Here is a 21,896-nt window from a genome sequence, read left to right on the forward strand (position 1 = left end):
AATCATGGAAAATGCTAACAGTGTTCATCAACTCTGTAAAGATTAAAATTAATCTTTGCAAATGGCAATGGTCAGTAATTCTATAGAAAAGAAGTCCAGATATGGGATAACGAATTGTTGATTAAGTGACTGATTATAAAATCACAGAATTCTTATATTTTAAGATTACTTTATGGATCAGAAACAAACACACATTTTTAATTAGCACTGGTATTAGAATTTACATTGTCACATTTATGAGATACTCCAGCAAGGGGCAGTGCAGGATACAGAAAGTGATCCTCTCACTAAAGCAACTGATCCCTGGAGAGGTTGAATCTTGTTTATTCCAGTTATATTTTGTGTTGCTTTATCATGGACGTTCAAAAACATGGAATGAATATTAAGTTGAGTAAACTTAACTTTTGTTTCTGGTTTGCAAAGGATTTCCAAGAGAGTGTTAAAAAGGCAAAAGCTTATCTTAAAGGCAGTTAATGATTATGTGTCATCCTGCAGCATTCTTAATTTATTATGTGGCCAAGAAAATGTGGCATGCGATCAGGGTTGCCAACAGACCTTTAGTTCATTTCTTACACTTTAAGAAGCAATGATACAAAATGTTTTAACTGTTCATGCAGAGAGATAAAATGAATAACACATCCTGTGTACTCATTTTCAGTTTAATGCAAGTCAATGGAAAACATCAGTCACCATTTCATTCAGAAACATTTACAGACCTGAACAAGAGCTGCAAAGAAATTTTCATTGTACAAAACTATTTTCTGCAATAGAAATAATTCTTATCTCCTGCAGCCCAATTATGTCAGCATGAAAACTAGAGCATAATGCAATGCAAAAGTTCTTCCAGGATGTTTTGCATCTTTGCTTACATTTACCTCCTGACTTTGTTTGATAAATAATGATGATTGATAATGAATTGTGAAATGTAGGTGTTCCGAACTGTGTTTCTTTGTTAAGTTTTCAAATACGCAAATACATTAAAAAAAAAAAGAAAGAAAGAAAAAGAAAACCTATTTGCTAATGGTACCGCACTCTATAAAATCTCATCTGGTTGAAAAGATTGAATATAGGCTTGTTCTGGGATAAATTGGACATCTTGTTTGTAATAGCTTGGATAAATTCATCTTGTCAGGACCAGTAATGTCACTGACCTGGGAATCTAATTCAAGTTTTCTTTCATACATTTAGTTATACTTCTTTTACTTTGTTTCGCCATATGAAGAAGATTTTGCAATGGTTCTGCATTCCTCGAGTTTGAGTGAGCCCTGCTTTTTAACCCAGGAGCTTGCATTTTCCATTTAAGAAATGCAAGGGAATGGGTTGATATAAGTCCAGCTTAATTCTAAGTGTAACAAACTCAACTCAGGTGCCTTGTTTTTTGAGGATGTGCATGTGATTTTAACATGTTCAGATTTCCATATCGTTTGGAATTTTGAAATAGGAATAATTATTTCATCATGATTAGCTGCATATTAAGCATTCCCAACCTCCTGTTCCTCATTATCCTTTACAGCTTGAATTACACGCTCAACAATTTTTAGGTTTTAATAAGCTCAGTGTCCTCCGTGATCTGGGGTTTAATCATGAGTGTTCATGGTACAGGTTTGTACCCTCTTCTGCAGTCAGTAATGGAGAGAGGGTCTTCTCTTGTAGCAGAGCATTAGCACCATTCGCTGCTTTTGACCCTGAAAATGAAAAAATAAGTTAATTAAAAATATTCTCAGCATTGTGTCAGATTACTAACACTTCATATTTAAATAGATCTTAAAGATTGGTTAATAACAAAGCCTTAATGGATTCAGTTAGGCGTGCTGAGGACATTGGCAATACCTTTACAACAAAGCTGTCTCATTCCCACAGTTTTTATTAAAATAAAATGTGGCCTGCAGTGAAGCTGACAGCTGAGCAGTTAGGTTACAAATTCAATTGAGATGGTAGGGCAGGCAGAATGAATATTACCATTGCAGCTTGTCAGAGACAGGGTGAAAAACAAGGCCTGATGAATAGCGGAGTGTGGCCTATATGTTGCGTGGATGCGAGCAGCATGAGGGGCCCTGGACTAGCAATGCATCCAACAGACATGTCGTGGTATGTGGGTGGTCATGCAGGTGTGAGGATTTCATTAAGAAAACCGTTCTGAAATTTGAATTGCAGATATTCAAAATGAGAGGTGTTTAAGTAGTACCTGTAACAGTGACGAACAGGCACTGGAAATAGAGCAGAAACAAGATAGGGAGCCTTTTTGTCCTGCCAGCAATGGGTTAGGAGGCCCAGGGAGCTGGGAGAAAAAAAGAAATAGGACAACTGACCTAAATTGGCCAAAGGGATATTCCATTCTGTATGATATCATGGGTGAAGAAACCAAAAAACCTATAAAACTGAGGGCAATTGGCAGAGGGATGCAGTCACTGCTTGGGGACTAGCATTGATCAGTGGGTGGTAAGTTGTTTTGTGCATCACTTGCTTTGCATATATATATATATATGTATAAAGTCATCGTTACTATTATTTCTCTTTTTCTTTACTGTCTTAGTAAATATTCTGACCTATAAGTTTTGTTTTTTTCCCCATTCTCTCCTCCATCCCACTGGGTAGGAGGGGAGTGAGTGAACGATTGTGTGGTGCTGATCTGCTGCTAGGTTAAGCCACAACAAGTAGGAATGTTGTCAGTGAACTGTACGAAAATAAGAGCTGATATAGGTAAAAGTAAAGATATCAACATTATTTAACATCATTTGGTATTTTTATGGAATTAAGATTATGGTAAAGCTATAAAATTATTAATTGTACATAGTAAGAAGAGAGTTAATGGGTATTCAACACAATAATCTTTTTTAAGAAGATATGAAATTACACTAATTTTTTAAAAAACAATAGTGATAGTAAACAGTAAAAAGTATTGTAATTACAAAGGGAAGCAATGATTAGAGCCACTACAGAAGACCTCAAGAGATGCATATTAGTGGCCTAAGTTTCTTTAAGTTTTAAAATTTCCAGTGACCATGAGCAAATTAAGGTACAAAAGAACAATTCTGCCTCTTAAGTAATGGAGAGCACCAGTCTCAGGCTGTGGGTTAGCTCACCAGCCTGTAATCTGGGACATGAACAAAGCAGAGCACTATCTCTGAAAGAGCACTTTGGCTACCATGTTCACCACAGTCCTATGGAGAAGATGCTGTCAGATCTCTTAGGCTTCAAATCAAATCAGCCAGCTCTGCCTTAGTTTACAGCCAAGTCATGTACCTTCTGTCATTTCTGTTTTTATGATTTCCAGTGTCCTTGTAAACTGGCAAACATACTGAAACAGCTGAAATCCTCTGCCCCTCAGAAGAATTCTTTTTGTCTCCCTTGTCCTATTAGTTGAGAAAGGAATTTTTCAATATATAAATTTTTGGAATGTTTTTAGAGTATTTTAAAGATAGTTCAATACAGAGAAATATGGACTAAGCAGTGTTCACTTAGCTACAACACTTGCAACTTTGCTGGCATATTCATATAAAACATATTTGCATTAAGAAGAATTTAGCTGAACAGGTTTGATTTATTATTAATGTTGGATTCATTTACAAGTACCTGTATATATATATATATATAAATCATGTAAACAAAGGAACTGTCGTATAACAATATATTTGTGCCTAGATATTATAATGTGAGATAGACCAAATTTCATTGATCCGGATGGATGATATTTCACTGTATGTTTTCAAATGCTTTCCAACAATAAAGCTGCAGTACAAAAATTTTTTATTATAATACTGATTAGAAATTATGTACTTATTTTCTATCTTGTTTGATCTACCTTTTTTCCCTCAGGTGGTAAAATACTAAATACAACTAACTTCACCCCCTTCTATCGGTTCTAGTCATAGGAAGCAAACTGCACATGTGCAATGGTCTTTTTAGGATTAGGTGTAAGAGTAAAGAAGAGACGTGTTGCAGTTGCTAGGTGACATTCAACTCAAACACACTGTAAGGAAACACAAAAAGCCCCAAGTCTGTCCAACTGCAGAGATTCTTAAAAGTTTAAAAGCTGAAATGAGTTGAAACAAGGAAACAATACATTTAAAGCGTATTGACATTGATACTTCATGAATCTAGCTCAGTCAGATTACATTGCACAATCTCAGCTGCTGTGTTTTGTCATTTACATGTAGTAAGAATAACTGATATAGGCAGTAGTAATACTAGAGAGAAATGTATTTTTTTCCCAAGGAGAAAGAAGTGTTTGACTAGAACATTACTGTGTTGAATTGGAGTAAGGTGTCAGGGCTGAGGGAGAGGCACTGGTCAGTGAGGGGACAGACAGCACAGCACAGGTTCCTTTGCTGCATTCAGGAAATTGATTTCCTTTGACTTACAGTTACAAAAATGAGTAACCAACCAGCCTTTCCTCTCCCAACGTGATCTCTGCCTCTTAACATTTCCACATAGAATCATAGAATCATTAGTGTTGGAAAAGACCACCAAGATCGCCTAGTCCAACTATGAACCCATCCCCACCATGCCCACCAACCACATCTCTCAGTGCCACATAGAATCATAGAATCAAGGTTGGATAAGACCCACAGGATCACCCAGTCCAACCATCCACTGACTACCAATAGTTCTCACTAAACCATGTCCCTCAACACAATGTCCACACGTTCCTTGAACATCTCCAGGGACGGTGACTCCACCACCTCCCTAGCCAGCCTATGCCAGTGCCTCACCACTCTTTCAGAGAAGGCATTTCTCCTAATATCCAAACTGAACTTCCCATGATGCAGCTTGAGGCCATTATCTCTCATTCTATCACTGTTAACTGGGAGAAGAGGCTGACCTCCATGTCACCACAACCTCCTTTCAGGTCACTGTAGAGAGCTATAATATCTCCTCTGAGCCTCCTCTTTTCCAGACTAAACAAAAACAATCCCAGTTCCCTCAACTGCTCCCCGTGAGACTTGTGCCTCAGACCCCTCATAGTTATGTTGCCCTTCTCTGGATTCACTCCACAGCCTTAATGTCTTTCTTGTAGTGAGGGGCACAAAACTGAACACAGTACTCAAGATGTGGCCTCACCAGTGCTGGTTACAGAGAGAGAAAGACACGCTATTACGGACCTCCTGGTCCTCTCACTCCATCAGGCTCTGTGTCAGACAAAAGAGCTTCCTTTTCCCAGTGGTTCATTTATGATTCTGTGATTTATAATTTTTCTCAATGAAGTGAGCAGACACCACCATAGGTAACTCAGCAGCTGATGAGTGCTATCGTAGGTGCAGTGTTTCTCATCAGCAAAAAACATTTAAGTCATGGATGACCTAGAATAGCTGTTATTAAAATGTTTCTGAAGCTATATCAGTACTAATTAATTGCAGTGATTATGGTAGGTGTAATTTTCTTTCTCTTTATTGAATTCTGTAATTTTTCCTCAAGTCTGAGAGTTATATATCTAATATATATTTTATTTATCACACTGGATTTTAATTTCTCTGTTTAAAAATGTTTGTTTGTTTGTTTTTTCCCTGCTGCAAATAAGACTCTAGTAAAACAAAGCCTGTGTTGAGTATATCGATCTACACCACAGGATTTCCTCGGATTTTCCATGAAATGGGGGCCTAGTCAGTAGAAAACTGTGGTACATAGTCTGTGTATTACCTCCAGGGACGTAAACAGGTTCATTCACTACTCCTTTATGAGCTCTGTTACTCATTTGCTAATTTGTCTTGGAGTAAAAAATGCTTATTTACTTAGTTGATGACATACCAAAGCTAAAACTGCATTCATCTATCTTATGGTCTTATAGAATCTTCTGGTAATACTGAAAAAACTGTTTTAATTCCTTTCATTTCACATATCATGGGATTCATTGAAAATAAAATTACACAGAGATTTTTTTACTGGATATAAGGTAAAGGTACTCTGGTGTTCTGAAAGCACGTGGTTGCACCCTACTTGGTGATGACACTTCCAACAGACTATCCCACCACTGGGTATTTATTCACTTTAGGACTGAATGTATCAAACAAACATACTCAAAATTCTTGCTACACTCCGTACTTCTGTAGTTGATTTTTCTTTCCTAAGAACTGCAACTCTAACATTTCTAGTATTTATAGAGATACTTTTCAGTTGTCATCTTGTTTTCCAGTGTTCTTGCAGTCCTTAATAGCATGCTGTGCTCTGTAAACTTGGCAAGCACACTTCTATCATCCACTTCAGTAATGAAAATATTGAGCAATACTGAATGCAGGACAAAACCCAGGTAACCCCGCTTGTTCCGTCCTTAGATTGTATAGTAAATCTGGTGCTTCATTAATTAATCTGATACACTCAGTCATGGTTGTATCTGTTGTGTGAACATTTCATTGAGACCTGTTCTTTCATGTTACTTGTAAGGATGCTATATGAGACAGTGTCAAAACCCCTATTAAAGCAGACAACACTTCTATAAAAACCTATTATCACTGTGTGGAAGAGAACTACGCTGCTTTGACATGTTCTTGGCAAATCCAAGGCTGCTAATCATCTCCTAACTCACATATATTATTATAGTAATTAAAGTTTCCAGTATTCTTTTAACAGCTACAGTCTTTCAGGTTTTTCCTCATTTTATTACTGTTAATAGAAGTGAAGATACTCCCAAATGATTTAGGCACACAGAGCAGAAAGCTTATCCATAGCATTTGGTATTTATTACTTATGTAAAAGATAGGGAAACATGCATACAAGGGACATGAAGGTAACAGTGAAGCCTATATGAGGTGAATGGTAAACAGCACTAATGGTCTAGTGCTATGATGACTTCACCCACAGAGAAAGGAAATCATGTTCTTCACTTCCATAGTAATGGAGTAAAAAGCATCATCTTTGGATTCCTTCTTAAAGGAAAGGTTTGAAAGATGGGTAGGATCCAGGCAGTATTGAGACAGATTATTTGGATCCAGGTAGACTTTCTGTCATTGAGGAGACTACAGCAGTCTTCAGGAATAATTTTATCCTTGCTTGGTCAGATGGATAAATGATTTCCTATGGCCTCTCCCATCTCCTTTACTGCACTTTCAGTATTTGTAGGCATTGTGAAAAATAAGAATATTGAAGAGAATAACTGAGTAACTTTGAAGTTCTTATGTGATGTTCATGAAGCACAGGGCTGCAGAAAGCATTTAAGTGTGTGGCTGAACATGCAGTAAGTGGATATGTAAGAGGATTTCCACTCATTTATGTGTTTTATTTTCTATTCTTCTCCAACTGCAGATGAATGCAAGTGCTTCTTCCCTAAATAATTGTTTTAAAATATAGTTGTGACTAATAGAATGTGCAGTCATTGAAATATTTTTCCATGAAGAATTAGGATTAAGTAGTTCGTGGTTGAGATGATGCTATAAAAAAACAAAAAGCTTTTTTTTTTTTTTTTAACTTGGTATGCTTTACTAAACGCTTTCTACATTTGTAGATGTATTACTCAGATTTCTTTCTTTCTGAACAGAGATACTTTACAAGTTAACCTCAATTAATGATTCAAACAGTCTTTGTATAAGAACTTCAGAAAATACAGTTGACTGAGTCTCTTATTAGCCATGGTAGGGCAACTCTTTCTCACTGACATGGTAGAACACTGTTTCGAGTTCAGTTTTGTACATATTATTCTGTTCCTTCTCTTAGTAACATCCATTCCTTTAACTTTACATGTGCTGTTTGCAAAGCTCATCCAGTCCTCCAAAGACAGTTTTCCCTTGTCAGAGTTTCAGAGTTCTCCTCTACAAAAGCCATCATTCCCTACCCTTGAACCCCAGTCAAATCCTTTGCCAGGCAGAAGGGGGAGGCAGGAAATAGGATTCTGCAATGGCATCTTCGCTTATCCTTTAAACCAATAAGTGTTTTCTAGTTGCAAGCATTGGTGCTCCTACATTTCAGACATTGCATCTAGAGTGAGAGTTCTGAATTCCAGTTAAAAAACAGCTTTCCTTCTTGATTTATGTTAGAGTCCTGACACTACAGGCACTGAGATAAATTTAAAAATATCTTTAAGAGGTAGATAAATGTAGGTAAATTAAAATTGTAAATATCTGCTTTAAGATTGCCTGCCTTATCTGTCCTGATTAGTTTGCCTAGTGCACTCCTTATTTGTAGCTGCACTCCTTTTATTGTATTACTGGTAATAATGTAATGTTGTAGATAATGAATCTTGTTTATGTGCAATTATTGTTTATTTGTAAATATTTACATTCCTAGAATCACATTTTCTCCTGCAGAGTGTTGTGTCTTCCTTCCACTCTGCAGTGCTCTTAGGCAAATACGCTTGCTTTTTTAGCCCTGATTGAGCCTTGCTCCTGAAGCCACTTGTTACCCTTGACTCCTTCATTAAAAAATACTTCCCCCCATCCTTTCTTTTCCTTCCTGCTTTTTTCTTTATAAAGTTCTTACAAACCTCTCAAGTAGAACATACAGAACACTCAAATTCTCATCTTCTTTTCTTTTTGTTGTTATCCACATAAGGACTCACAAGGGACAAAATTTCTCATTTGGTCCAAAATTTCAGTCAGCCTAGCATCTTTCCATCACGAAAGAAAATCAGAAAACAGACCTGGGATGAGCCCTTCAAGAAACAATGTGGATCTTTCTACTTCACTCTATTTCCTTCACATGCCAAGTCTCATAAATACTAGTCAGCTCTTTCCAGGTTTTTACTCTGGTCTGGCCATGCACACAAAGAGTATGCAAGGCCATGGACGCGGATTGTAGGATTTAATTCTCAATTTGGCATATATATTAACATACATATCCAGTTTTAACTCAATCTTAGGGATTGAGGGACTAAATCTGCATTCTTACATAATTGCGGGACTTTCCTCTCATGTTTGAGTGTCACTTCTCAAGTTCTTATATATCTGCATCCTGAGAAGTGTTTATAATCCTTTTAATTCACTCAAATATTAGTGAGACATGGGTAGGTTGATATGTTTGTATGATGAAGTTAAAAATTGGCTTTGAAATAAACGCAGTACCCTAGGAACAAGATACAGTAGGAAAAAAAACACATTTTGTGGTTTTGGTTTATCTCCCCAAAGGTTTTATTCTGATAGCTGGAGATTTATTGATTGAATCTGCATCATTCAAAGAAGCAAATTAGTGCTCAGTTGTCAGATTCTGTAATAATGTTCCATGCTGTGATTTGGTCTGTTTCAGCAAGAAAGCATCTTTTCTTACTGTGTTATCTTATTTGTTTTACTCCTGATGCACAGCACTGATGCACTATTCCCACCCTGTTTACAGCAGCACTTCAACACATTCATTGCTCAAACGATAGAAAAAGATCAATGATAAGGGACATGCTTTTTTTATTTGTGCTGCAGTCAAACAACAAATAGATAGAAAAGAACTTCTGTATCTTGACTTCACTCAACCAGATTTGATCATTAGTTGAAATTCCTGGAAATGTCAATAAGTGACTAAGAGTTGTGTGGGTAAGTGGAGCACAATGGCTCTGGTGGACAAAACTTATGTGGGTCCTGATTCTATGCTCAGCTACGCTGGAAAGGCACCACGTAATTATGAGCTCCAGTGGAGAATCCTCAGTAGAAAACATTCATTTCTTAGCAGACAAGTAAGCCCAGCATTTATAACTCTTTTGAAACAAACAGTTAGATCAGCATGAAATTGCAATATTAGGCAACCAAATCAATGACACTGTGTTTTACTTTTCCAGCAGTAGTACTTATTTCTGAGTTTAGCCTGATATAGATGCATTTCTGATTTTTTGATTTTGCAAATTTGGCAAAACTACACAGACTGAGCTCTTAGTATAACCAATAAATGTATTAATCCAATCATCAGTGCCATTAATATTTTCTTTGTATTTTAAGCAGCCCTAAAATGAAATCTCTAACAAAAACTTCTACAAAATATTGAGGGAAGCAAGAGGCACCCTAATCCTGTCTACTTCAACCTTCAATGAGGTAAAAACATATCAGAATCAATAGAATAAATTTATTACAGTAGAATAGAAGCCTGTCTTACGAATAACGTCAGAATCACTTGGATTTGTTTTTCTTTGATCCATCAAAAATCATGGCCTATGCTGTAAACAGGAAATACATAGTGACAGATAGTTGTGATCATGAGAATGAACATTTGAAACTGATGACTTGTAAAGGAAACATCATTACAGCTGAAGAAGCATTAGAGGATGTATTATGTACAAGACTGTCTGCTAAATACACTTACTAGGAAAATCAGTGCTCAAAATTGTTGGAAAAGAAAACATTATTATTTTTCCTCACAATTCTTTTTAATGCTTAGAAAACTTTAGAAGATTTTAGACTTTTCTCAGGGAAGACCATCTGTTTTTATTCAGGAAAGCTGCATGGGGAGGCTGAAAGCATTGTTTGATCCATAGCACATGTACAAGAAAGAGATGCTTCATGGACTACCTTAAATTGTCTGGCCACTGCGCGCAGTCTTCCACCCCTCTTGAAAGGCAGAACAGCTCCTAGGCTGTGTGCCTACTGAGTTGCTCAGGTTCTCTCAGCTATATAACGCTGTAAATTACTCATGATTGTTTTCTCAACTTGTCTTAAGAAATTTGCAAACCACCAAAGCTTAGTGAGGTGGGAGCCATACACTGGACTCTTCCTGACTTGTGGTATGTCACTAGCAAGGGCAGAACCAATATAGGTCTGAGATTAATGTGCTTCAGGTTATTTATACCAATTAAGGATGTGACCCATTGTACGCCTTTTCAGTTAAAAATCTGTCCATTTTTTTACCCTATCACTTCAGTGCATCACCTCAATATTCACTACCTTCGGACTCACTAGGGAATTTTATATTTACAGAGAAAAAGTTTGGTTCCTAACTCTGCCATGGCTCAGTAGGACACAGAGGACATTCCTAAAGCTCTGTTGTTAGCATAAGAAGAAGTGCCAGTGTTTTAAAACCAGAAAAAGAGAAGCTGCTAGAATTACAGAGTGTGAGGCTAACCGTTTATATTAATTACATTGGTGTTTCTTATTATAATACCAAAGAAAGAAGATATGCTCCCTGCTGTTGCTGGGTTTCTGCTTAGGAAGAACTTCATTCCTGAGAGAAAATAATAAAACATTTCCATTTTGAGTGAGACTCTGCAAAGTTGCCAAAAGCAAAACCACTCACCCTTGCTTGTGTTCATTTCTCAGTTTCAGCTTGCCAGCAAGTGGTTAGGAGAAAAGCATGTAAAGTTCTACTGTAATCAGAGAATAAAATTCTATGGGGGCTGATCAGTGCTCACAAATCACAGCAATCTCCTGCCGCAGGCGGCCTGAAATGAATTTGGAAGGCTGCATCCAGAAAATTCACACAGTGGAAAAAAAAAAGAGGTGTGTGCCAAAAGTCTCATCAAAAGAGTAACAGGGAAGCTCCATGATGTTTTGTTTGGCCCTTTACTTTTAGTGTTCTTATGTTCTTAGCTGTGATTATGCAAAAGACGTTCATGTAAAAAAGCTAGGTAGGAAAGAGGTTTCCTCTAAGCATGCTAGGAGGCCACACTTGTGTATGGGAGACTGCATGGATTCAGCCTGAACTATGGTTTTCATATGAAGAGTATCAGTTCTTCAATCCTTCATGAAGTTGGATTGTTTTCTTTCAATTCTGTTTATCCAATTATGTAACTGTATTCCAGAATTTCCTTTATGCAGCTAACATTGCGGGATTAACTTTCCTTTGATGCTATTTCTTCAGGTTAGTACACAACACTTGAAACTATGAAATTGAGCATTGTGATAGGAGTGAGATGGATAGCAATATCATCATTGCTGCGTAAAACTCTATGAGATCTCTCAAAAGAGGACGTGTGAGTCAACGAAACAAACCAAGGCACAATGTTTAAATAAAACAAAGCTATGCCCTGCCCATCCCAAAGCCACTTTTTCTTTGCATCTCTGAGTAGTTGAGAGTAATTGGACTTGCAGTAACTTTCTGATTTCTTCTTAGAAGATCAGAGAAGAATTGCCTTTCTTCTCAAACTGGCAGAGAACCCCTTAAAATAGGCCATGTCACAGCGCATGGAATGTCCATTTCTGTCTACAGATAGCTAACAGTGTTATTAATTACCTCATTACTGGAAATCTGATGCTCTTTGCTTATGTTCTTCTTCCATTTATGTATCTTCCTCAATGTGTTTAAAATCAGTTGATTTTGACTCTTCCAAGGCATCTCTGTGTTTGTTCCCTACTGTCCTAATCAGCGGCCTGTTGAACACAATAATTTTTAGTTGATATTTGCAATTTGGTTAAGAAATATTCTCATGTTTGAGAACATTTGCATATTGTGCATATTGTGCTTAAAGGCAAATTAAAAGGACAGTAAATACATTACCAGAACTTAATATTTTATTCAATAAATATCTGTTGGTTGTTTTTTCAGTATTTACTCAAGCATACTGCATTATTCTACATGCAGACCTAAATACTGGTACATGAACATTATCCCTGACCTTCAAATGTCCCCTTTTATATCTCTGTCAGACACCATATTGTTACTAAAATATACTTTGCAATTAAAAATTTATTGCTTAAAAAGAAAAGGCAGCTTCTTGCCTCTTAATTATTCTTAATTTAAGACATAAATATTCATAGTGACTTACTTTTCTTTATATTATAAATATTGTAGTGATTCAGATACCTTTTTTTTTTCTGAAGTACTTTTCACTTCTTCTGCAATGTATACTCTTAAAAAAAAAAAATCTATCTTAATCCACAGACTGTGATTCTACTACAGCAAGTATAATTTCTAGTAGGAATCCTATTTTCATACACTAACACCAAACAGCTTTGTTGTTGAATCTTGCCATGCAAATGGGAATGGAGTAGTCCAGGCTGAGAGCCAGGGATTAAACAAACAAGTGGGATTCTGCCTCCTGTATGCTGTGGGAGGTCACACATAATGATCAAAGAGGTCCCACTGATCTTCACAGAAGAAGGTCATGGTCTGTAAGCAATGGTAACAACTGCGGCTTTCCTTTTGCCATAAGGAATTGTAGCATAAACTTCTGCATCACGAGTTAAAGTGTGGAAATATCATTGTGCTTCTACATAGCCAAATTGCCTATGCCAGTAGGATAGACTACAGTGTTCTGGGAAACATAACAGGTAAAATTGCTGAGCCGATATGAGAAAACTGAAATCTGAATTGCAGTACAAGCAAATGACCTGCTGCTATAAACTGTATCCCTACAGATTTGCTTACTGATTGCCATATGCTATTTCTTGTTTGTATAAACTGTAGATTGATCAAAATTATTTGTTTCCATTTGTATCTGTTGAAGGACTACAGGAGATCGCTGTTTGAAGTAGATTACTGCCAATCATACTCACATATAAACAAGAAAATGGAATATGAACTATTCTTGTAGCTTTCAGCTGAGTTATTTAACTAAAACCATGGCTGAAAAGGTGGGATTTTTCACACTATTTAACTGGAAATACTGTAGCCAGGCATCAATATTGATGCTTGGATGGATTAGGTTACATTTTAAGTATTGCAGCACTGAGTAAGGATAAAATAACACTATAATTGGTAACGTGTGATATGCATAATGGGTGCCAGCTGCCCACATTAAGTGAAATCTTGGTCATCTTAACCACGTGAATGGCTTCGTGAGCGTCCCTGAAGAGATTCTTTTCTAATGCAAGGCCATTGACTTCATATATAGGTGAAGTGGGATTGTGCTCACAGATCTGATAGTATGATATGTATCCAGTCATTATGGCTCTGGAATAAAAATCATTAGTTACGTTGATACTACGTTAACAATTTTTATTTCCAGTAAATGTCTATGTGCTGTGTGGATACTGCTCTGTGCAAACTATTATGTTTGTGATACCATTGTTTGGTTTCTATTTGCTGTAAGATTGTACATTCGCGGGGATCATTTTTGCAATGTAAGCAATAACTTTCAGCAATTCACACTGAGACTTTTCTCAGTTCTCTCTTCACAACATCACCATTTTATTAACCTTAACTAATACCAGAGGTAATTTAGCAGGTGATATAATGCTCTGAAGTTTAAGTGAGCGTCACCTATGTGGCATTGTACAAGTTTCATCATTTATCTGCCCATACCTGGTAGGGATGTATCATCTGTGCACATCTGCAGTGATGGAACTTGTACAGCATCTTGGATAGCTGAAATTTTATTTCTGTTTCTACTATCTTCACTGCAAAGGCTTGAGGAGAGGGCTCAACCTCTTTGCATAATCTGTATAATACTGCTATTTCCCTAGGAAAGGATTTTCATACCTGCTGTTGTGGAGAATGATAGTTCTGGAAGAGTTCAGTATGTCTCCTGAACAGTACACCACAATAAATATGCCGGAGTTTTCTCAGCTGAGGTTGCGTATTAGCTTGACATGGTCTCCCAGAGTTTCTCTGTTGCCAGCTTTTACTGATCAGTGTCTACTGCATAGCAAAGTTATCTATCTGCTATCTGATAGAGTGTCAGTGAGGCAACCCTTGTTCTTTGTTATCTGAATAGTTCTCCCTAGCTGTCAGTACAAACTTGACAGACAAGGATACTGTGCTGACCACCACACTCTTCTTTGTTCGTCCACCAAAAAGCAACGCTTACTGAACCATGTAATGTTTACATCTATCTGTATTGCACATATCCTTGTGAAATTAAAGCGAGCCAATTACAGAAGTTGAAAATTAACCATACTTCTTGATCCACCAGAACAATCTTCAATTAAATCAGTTTGCTTTTAGATGAGATAGCACAGTGTCTGCTGACCAGGATTGCTCATATGCTTACTGATTCTGGGATATTGCTCAAAGTGAAAGAACAGCACATAAGAGTTGTACAGAAGATTTCTCTAGCACAGACATGAAAAATCTCAGTGTTTTATGGACAGTTGGGACCAACTGAACAATCGGTATTGAATTAAGCAGGTGACAGCTGGGGCAACTTGAAATTTTTTCCTGTCTTGTCATAGATACTGTGGTATTGCCTGTCTCTAAATGAAACAAACAATAGGGAGGCCTCAGGGCACACTGTCTGCTTTCCCCTCTCTTGGGCAGTCTGCTTTTCTTCCTTCCCAGTGTATTAGAGGGGGCCGATCCATTGTAATGCAATGCCAGAAGCCTTTGGGACTTTAAAAAATGCTGTGTGTGTGTGGTACTGGGGAGGCAAAGAACAAACACTGACTCTACCAGAGATGATCATTTCAGGTGACACAGAGGTTTTAAGGAAAATCAGAAAAAAGAATGCATTTAGATTGCTTAAAGCAAATGAAATAATCCCATATGTTTGTCTGAACTGAGAGAGCAAATACAATAAATGTAATTAGTTGTCCCCATAGCTCTTTCACTCAAACATCCTGCAGTAATGTGGCATCCTTTGCATTAAAGATTACATATGGGTCACAACAAACTTGTTTCCTTATATATTAAACTGATTCACTAATGCAGTAACATTTGTCTTAAACGCCTGTTAGAGCCAAACAGCTATTTGGTTTGATGGCTTTTCAATTTCTTTTACCAACTACTGAGAAATACTTACTTACAAGTGGGAGGAGGTGCTTTGGTGTGTGGAATACTTTGTACTAGCATGTCAACAACAATATCCAGGTACAAACACACAGCAGGCAAGTCACTGATATTCAATTGTTGTCTATTCTCCTGTGATTCTTTTGAAAGGTGTTGTCATCTGTTTTGTAAGAAACAATATTACTGTGACCATTCATGAACAATATTCTTCCTGCACCATAAGGCATTAAAGGCATAAGTCAAAACAATTATTAACAAGGCACAGTCAACAGCAAATAGCTCATGAACAACGCACAGGCTAACAATGCTTTGTCCAAATAATTCAGTGCATAATTAACGAATGCATTGGCAGAAATCTGCTCATTAGCAATTTGCAAGCTTGAAATAGGGTTGGATAATGTTTTCACAAACAGGCTGCAGTAGATGTAGCAGGAAAGTAAGGTTGCATCCTTATGCTCTCCGAGAACAATGTTGTTCCTTGTCTGTATAGGGACTGTTTAAGGCAGTTCAGGTTAAGTTCACTGAAGGTATGACATTCATTGTACATAATTGAGGTGCACCAACCCCAGCATGAATGTTTTCACTGAAAGCAAAGCAGCATAAACATACTGCCTGCCTGAAGGACATGGTGGAATGGCTGTCACCTGCTTCTCACTCCCCTCTTTGGCAAGATGGGGCAAAAATAGCATTAAAAGCTTGCGGGTTGAGATAAAGACAGGGGAATCACTTAAAAATTATCATTATTAGTAAAACAGACTCAACTAGAGGAAAATTAATTTAATAAATAAATTTAGGCAGCAAGAAACAAGAATACAAACATTAAAATGAGATCTGTCTTTTTGCCCAGGCTCAATTCCACTCCTTCATTCTCAGCGCCTTTCCTCCCCCCCGAGCAACACAGCTTGGTGGTTTCTCTCTGCTATTCCTTTCCTCTTGATACATCTCCCCTGTTCCAGCATGGACTTCACAGAAGATCTCTGCTCTGCCCTGCCCCGCCCCCCCCCCAGTACCGCCCCCTTCTTCCTCTGACCTCAGCTGTTGCTCATTGCCTTTATTCACTTGCTCAACTCCCCTAGCCTGTGTGGCATTTTGCCTCTCCTTACATACACTTTCCCAAGGTGCCATTACCTTGGCAGCTGGTGACAAAGCAAAAAGTTCGTATCACCTGTAGACCACATAAAAACTGCACCAAAAAGCTGCTTTTTTTTTTTTTTGCCAAGTTTGAATGTAGGTCAGTGGGTCAGACTAACATGGGAGGAACTAGAGTGCCCCATAGACATAGCTGTAGTTTGCAGGAGCCTGTATGCTGCCTCATTTCCTCTGCAAGGTTCCAGCTGGTTAAGGATATGTTCTACATGGTGAAGTTTAATTCTGATGTGCTCTGGAAGTGGTAACAGCTGTTTAAGATATTGAGCAAGTGTGGTCTGTTGTGGTCATACCCACAGCAGGAGTGCTTTTCTTATGGACCAAGAAATACAACTATCCTTGCTCCTTGAAAACACCATTCCTCAGGCTGGGCTTCAGCAACCCAGCAATTCCAGCCTGTGCCAGGGTAGTAAAACCAGCCTTGGAAGGGCTTTGTGGTTTTCTGTCTCCCCAGTAAAAGCTGACTTTTATGAGGCCATTTGTCAGCCAGACGGGGATTTAGATAACTTGCTGCCGACCAACACAACAGCTCTGTTAGCTGAAATGCCAACACAAACACAGTAGCATCCTTGGGTATGTGGTAGATTGCTTCTGTGCCTCTAGAAAGTGCTCTTCTGGCTTATGTGGTTACCATGAATGGACTCACTGTGCTGACAGATATGGAGGTGAGTGAGTGCCTGTGTAGGGAAGAGTTTTGTCTTGGCCAAAATAATGATTTCATGTTAATTTGTGTAAACTGCTGAAGAAAGTTGCACAGACACACTTATTTGGATGTAAACCTCGTTTGTTTCCCATCAGTTTTGAATAGCTGCCATTTCTCTATATAGACTATGAATTTCAAAAGTATGAAGTTTTCCAGTGTGAATATTTAGAAATAATATCGTTGCAATACCTCTTCTGCTTAGTTTCTTTTTTCCTCTGAACAAAAAAAAAGAAGAGCAGCCTCTCTTGTGTGGTTCCTGATCTTCGTTTTAGCTGTTCAAGCTACTTCATGAAAGAGGAATATAGCAATTTTCCAGTGAAATACGTAGACATAGATTATGGAGAATTGTCACTTTTAGTTTACTGTGGTGATAAAACTAGATCAAAATTACTTCTGGTGAATAAGAGAGCTTGCTTGAGTTCTGCATCCTTCTTCTGATGCTATTTTCTAAAGACTTTACCTTGCTCACTGACATGCTACAAGTGCAGGGTTTGCCAGATGCACCACTCATCAGCTTGTACAGGGTAGCTGATGCTTAGAGACTTAGAGACTTAAGGCTCCTTAAGGCTTCCTATATTCAGGAAATGATTTTATCACTGTGCAGTTAAACTGCTCTGACTGGCTCTGACTGTCTAGATCTCTCTGGTCATTCAAACTGTACCTAAACTATGGAGTAAGTGTGCCCAGAGTCTTGGTGGCAAGAACTTTGGTTGCTATTGCTGCCCCCTCCTGCTATCTGCCCATGTTATTTTTTCAATGAAAACCACCTTGTGAGAGAAAGGATGGGGCTTAGCCTGGTGTGATTTCCATAGATGGGATGCGAAGCTGGACTTGAGCCTCAGGATTATTTTTCTCCAGAACATTTTCTTTTGTAATATTTATTCAGTGTCTATTTGGGATTAAAAAGGTCAGCGTGGCTTTCTAAAGTTTACAATATCCTGAGAGCTGAATATGTCATGCCAGCCAAAGCTTACTTTTTATTTTGGCAGTTGTTGTAGATGGAATGCTGACTTAGATAGAAGGATCTTCTGTTTGACCGAGTGGAGCCATTTTTATGCACTCATTTATGCAAGGTGGCAAAACACTAAAAGTTGATTACGGATCTGGACATCCTCATTGTATTCAATTTTTTTGTCACCAAAATGATGGACGGACTTGTAAGATCCCCTGAAACAAACAGTGCCCCTTCACTAACTCTAATTACTCTAGAGTGTAAAGTTGCACAGAGAAACCAGAGAAGCTAGGAATTTTCTGCACACAAACATTTCCCTGTGTTTTGCTAAAGGCATACAATGCTCTCTAGCCTCTGCAAGAGATCACCATGAGCTGTATTTGAATGGGAACAACGGGTAACTTCCCTTGGTGCCATCCCACAGTAATCTGTAGCACTTCTTAAACTGAAGGCTTATATTCTGCATCTTTGTGTAAAATACAGACTGGTGATGTTCATTTTACTGCCCCAGTGAATTGCTTTTTGGGCTTCATGCACATATGTGGCACCCACCATATCCTGTGGCAGTAAGTTCTGATGTTTAATTATGATCTTTGTGGAAAATGTCCTTTCTTGGTTTTATTTGTTTGTTTTTCAACTTGCTAACCTCTCACATTGTTGGGATCACCATGCATCCTCTGTTAGGAAAGACAGTGAAAAAATATTTCTTATTCATATTCTCAGTACTGTTCTTGGTTTTATGAGGCTCTTTCACAATACTTTCCCTCAGTTGTTCCTCTTCCAACATAAAAATCCTGAAGTTATTTTTTTTTTCTGAGTGCAGAAGTCATTACATACCTTTGATCATCCCGTCACCCTTTATCCTCTTTTCCCACTGTCCTCTTTGAGATGAGATGACTGGAACCATATTCAGTTCAAATTCAAAGTTATGTGGGCAAAGGATTTATATGACAGCATTATCATGTTTTCTTCTGCTGTGTTCTCTGTCCTTTTCCTAATATTTCCTAATATACCATTTCCTTTTTTGACAGCTGCTGAGAAACTAGGTGATATTTTCAGAAAGCTATTTCCAAACTCTCTAAGCAAAAGTTGATTTTGCTGTGTTTATAAATTTCTCATGGTACACGTATGAGACATTAGTTATTTAGCCGTGAAAGCAAAGCTAAATTACAAGACAGTTTTTTGCTATAAACATGATAATTATTAGTAGAATTTAATATTCTCTCAGTTCCACTGGCGATGTTGCAGTGTTCTGAGTTTTATTATTCTAGAGATTTCTCACAATAAGTATGTGAAGCAGTGTGAATGATTCCCATGAACCCCAGTTGTTTAGCAGGTTGGTGATAATTCTAACAGACCATTAATTCTGACAAGAAACTCTTTCAGGAAATAGTTCATTCAGTAAGTTTTCTCTAAGAGGATTTTGCTAATTTTTCCACTGTAAAGGGATACTAAATCCAGAAGAATCCAAAAAAAGACAGAGTCCTTTGCTGTAATAACTTGATGGAGATTTCATCTCACAGTCTTAAGTATCAGGCAAAGAAGTATAGCTCTTCAATTTTTTTCATAACTGGAGTGTACTATTACTATCATAATGGCTAGGATGGAGTTCTGGGGCTTGAATTAAGTAAATCACTTCCAGACTGTTAAAACCTAAGAACAAAAAACATAAAGTAGTTGTTTCTAAAGGAAATGCTAACTGAATACATACAGTACTGCAAGTCAGTAAGTTCATGTGACTTCAAAACACTTCTATATTATATTTCAATGAATATTGTTGAAAATTCCTTTATGGACCAAAGAGAATTCAATGACATGTCACGAGGAAATACTTTTTTTTTAAATTGATGTTTTCAGCACTCTCATGGAATATGAATCTCTTTGCTAATCTCTTTGCTTGTTAATAAAAGAATGTTTTCAAATGTATAGCTGAACAGTGGAAGGTCTTGAAGCTTTCCAGTTAACATAGCTTTCTCAGAGAAGTTTTATACCTTATTTGTTCTGTTTGTTCCTATTCTTTCTAGGCAGACTTTTCTTCAGTGTTTTGTTTGTTTGTTTTGTTTGTTTGTTTGTTTGTTTGTTTTGCATTCCAGTGTCAGTCCTGTCTAGTCTGTTACAGATCTGAGATGGAATATTATTTTATTTTACAGCTGTGGTGCATTGACCCAGGCCATCAGCCAGGCACACACCCAGCCCTCTCTCATTCCTCATCCTCAACAGGACAGAAGAAAAAAATAAGGTGGAAAAGCTCCTGGTTCTAAATAGAGACAAGGAGGTCACTTAGCAGTTACCTGTTAAAAGAGACTCAACTTGGGAAAACTAACATAATATATTACCAATTTAAAATACAGTAGGATAGCAAGAAACAGAAACAAAATTAAACTGCTTTCCTTCTACCACGCTTAATTCCAGGCTCAGCTATACTTCATTATATCATTCCCTATGCCAGCATAGGGTCTTCCACAGGCTGCGGTGTGGATATCTGGTCCTTTGTGATACTCTCCATGGGCTTCAGGAGGACATCTGTTTTACCATATTTTCCAGGGGCTGCAAGGAATGTCTGCTCTGGTACCTTCAGCACCTTCTCCCCATAATTCTTTAATCTCAGTGTTTGCAGAGTAGTTATGCTTACTGTTTTTCTCAGACCTCTCTCTCACAGTTACCAGAGTTTTTTGCACCTTCTTAAATATGTTTTTACAGAAGCTGATGGGCTCAGGTTGGCCAGTGGCAGCTCCAGTAGTCCAGCTGGTCTGGTGGCCAGACCAACTGAAATCAATTTTGTCTGGCACAGAATTATCCACTGATCTCTCATCACAGCGGTCACTGACTTGTTACATTAACGCAGTGCAATAGCAAAGAGTAGTGACTTCAGTGAAAGACGTGTATCAAGTTTCCAGATCTTCTCTGTGCTGAGCTTCATTTCCCTTTGCCTACTGTCAGAGTGGATCCAGCATAGTGACCAGAGCCTTCCCAATGTTTTCTGCCAGCTTTAATCACTGTTACTCTTTAAAAGCTGAGTAGCTGCCATTCTGCACTACAGCAATGTGTCCCTCTCTTGCACAGACTGAGTCGATGGAAGGGTTGATCATCTCCCAGTTTGTCAATTTCACTCAGATTTGTAGAGGTGAGACAGCTCCTCAAACCAGGCAACTGTCCTGTCTGGTAGGGATGTCTCGAAATTAGGAAGCTAGACTTGATATGTGGGATAACATTCCGAGTACAAAGAGCTATCTTCTGCTATTAGAAGACAAATAAGGAGGCTGAGTACATGAGTTAGTCCAAAAGATAGCCAAAGAACTCTAGACAATGGTTTGAAAGACATTAGGGACATGATTTTATGGGCCTGTTTAAGAAAGTCATTACTTCAGCATATGGGTTTATTAAACCAGAAAGGAGACTGATCTCTTTAATTTTTGCTATTTCCTTACACTTCAAACAGTTTAGAAATGGAGATATGCCAGAAAAGAAATTAAGTAATTACTCTTCTCATTGTTCTGATTTCTTGCGCACTGTTTATTCTGTGTACCTCAGGAAGTCTGATCTGAGCAGTTTGTGTTGTAGAAGTCCGTAAACTCTGCAGATTCAATGATAGGA

At 37.8% G+C, this 21,896-nt stretch overlaps 1 long non-coding RNA gene across 1 annotated transcript in view; it reads left to right on the forward strand.

Annotated features, from left to right (window-relative positions):
* The window catches only part of LOC116216449, a 394,546-nt gene that overhangs the window by 265,025 nt on the left and 107,625 nt on the right, over positions 1 to 21,896 (forward strand). The window lies entirely within an intron of this gene.

This window comes from Meleagris gallopavo, chromosome 3, assembly GCF_000146605.3.
Source record: "Meleagris gallopavo isolate NT-WF06-2002-E0010 breed Aviagen turkey brand Nicholas breeding stock chromosome 3, Turkey_5.1, whole genome shotgun sequence".
Classification (NCBI taxonomy): domain Eukaryota; kingdom Metazoa; phylum Chordata; class Aves; order Galliformes; family Phasianidae; genus Meleagris; species Meleagris gallopavo.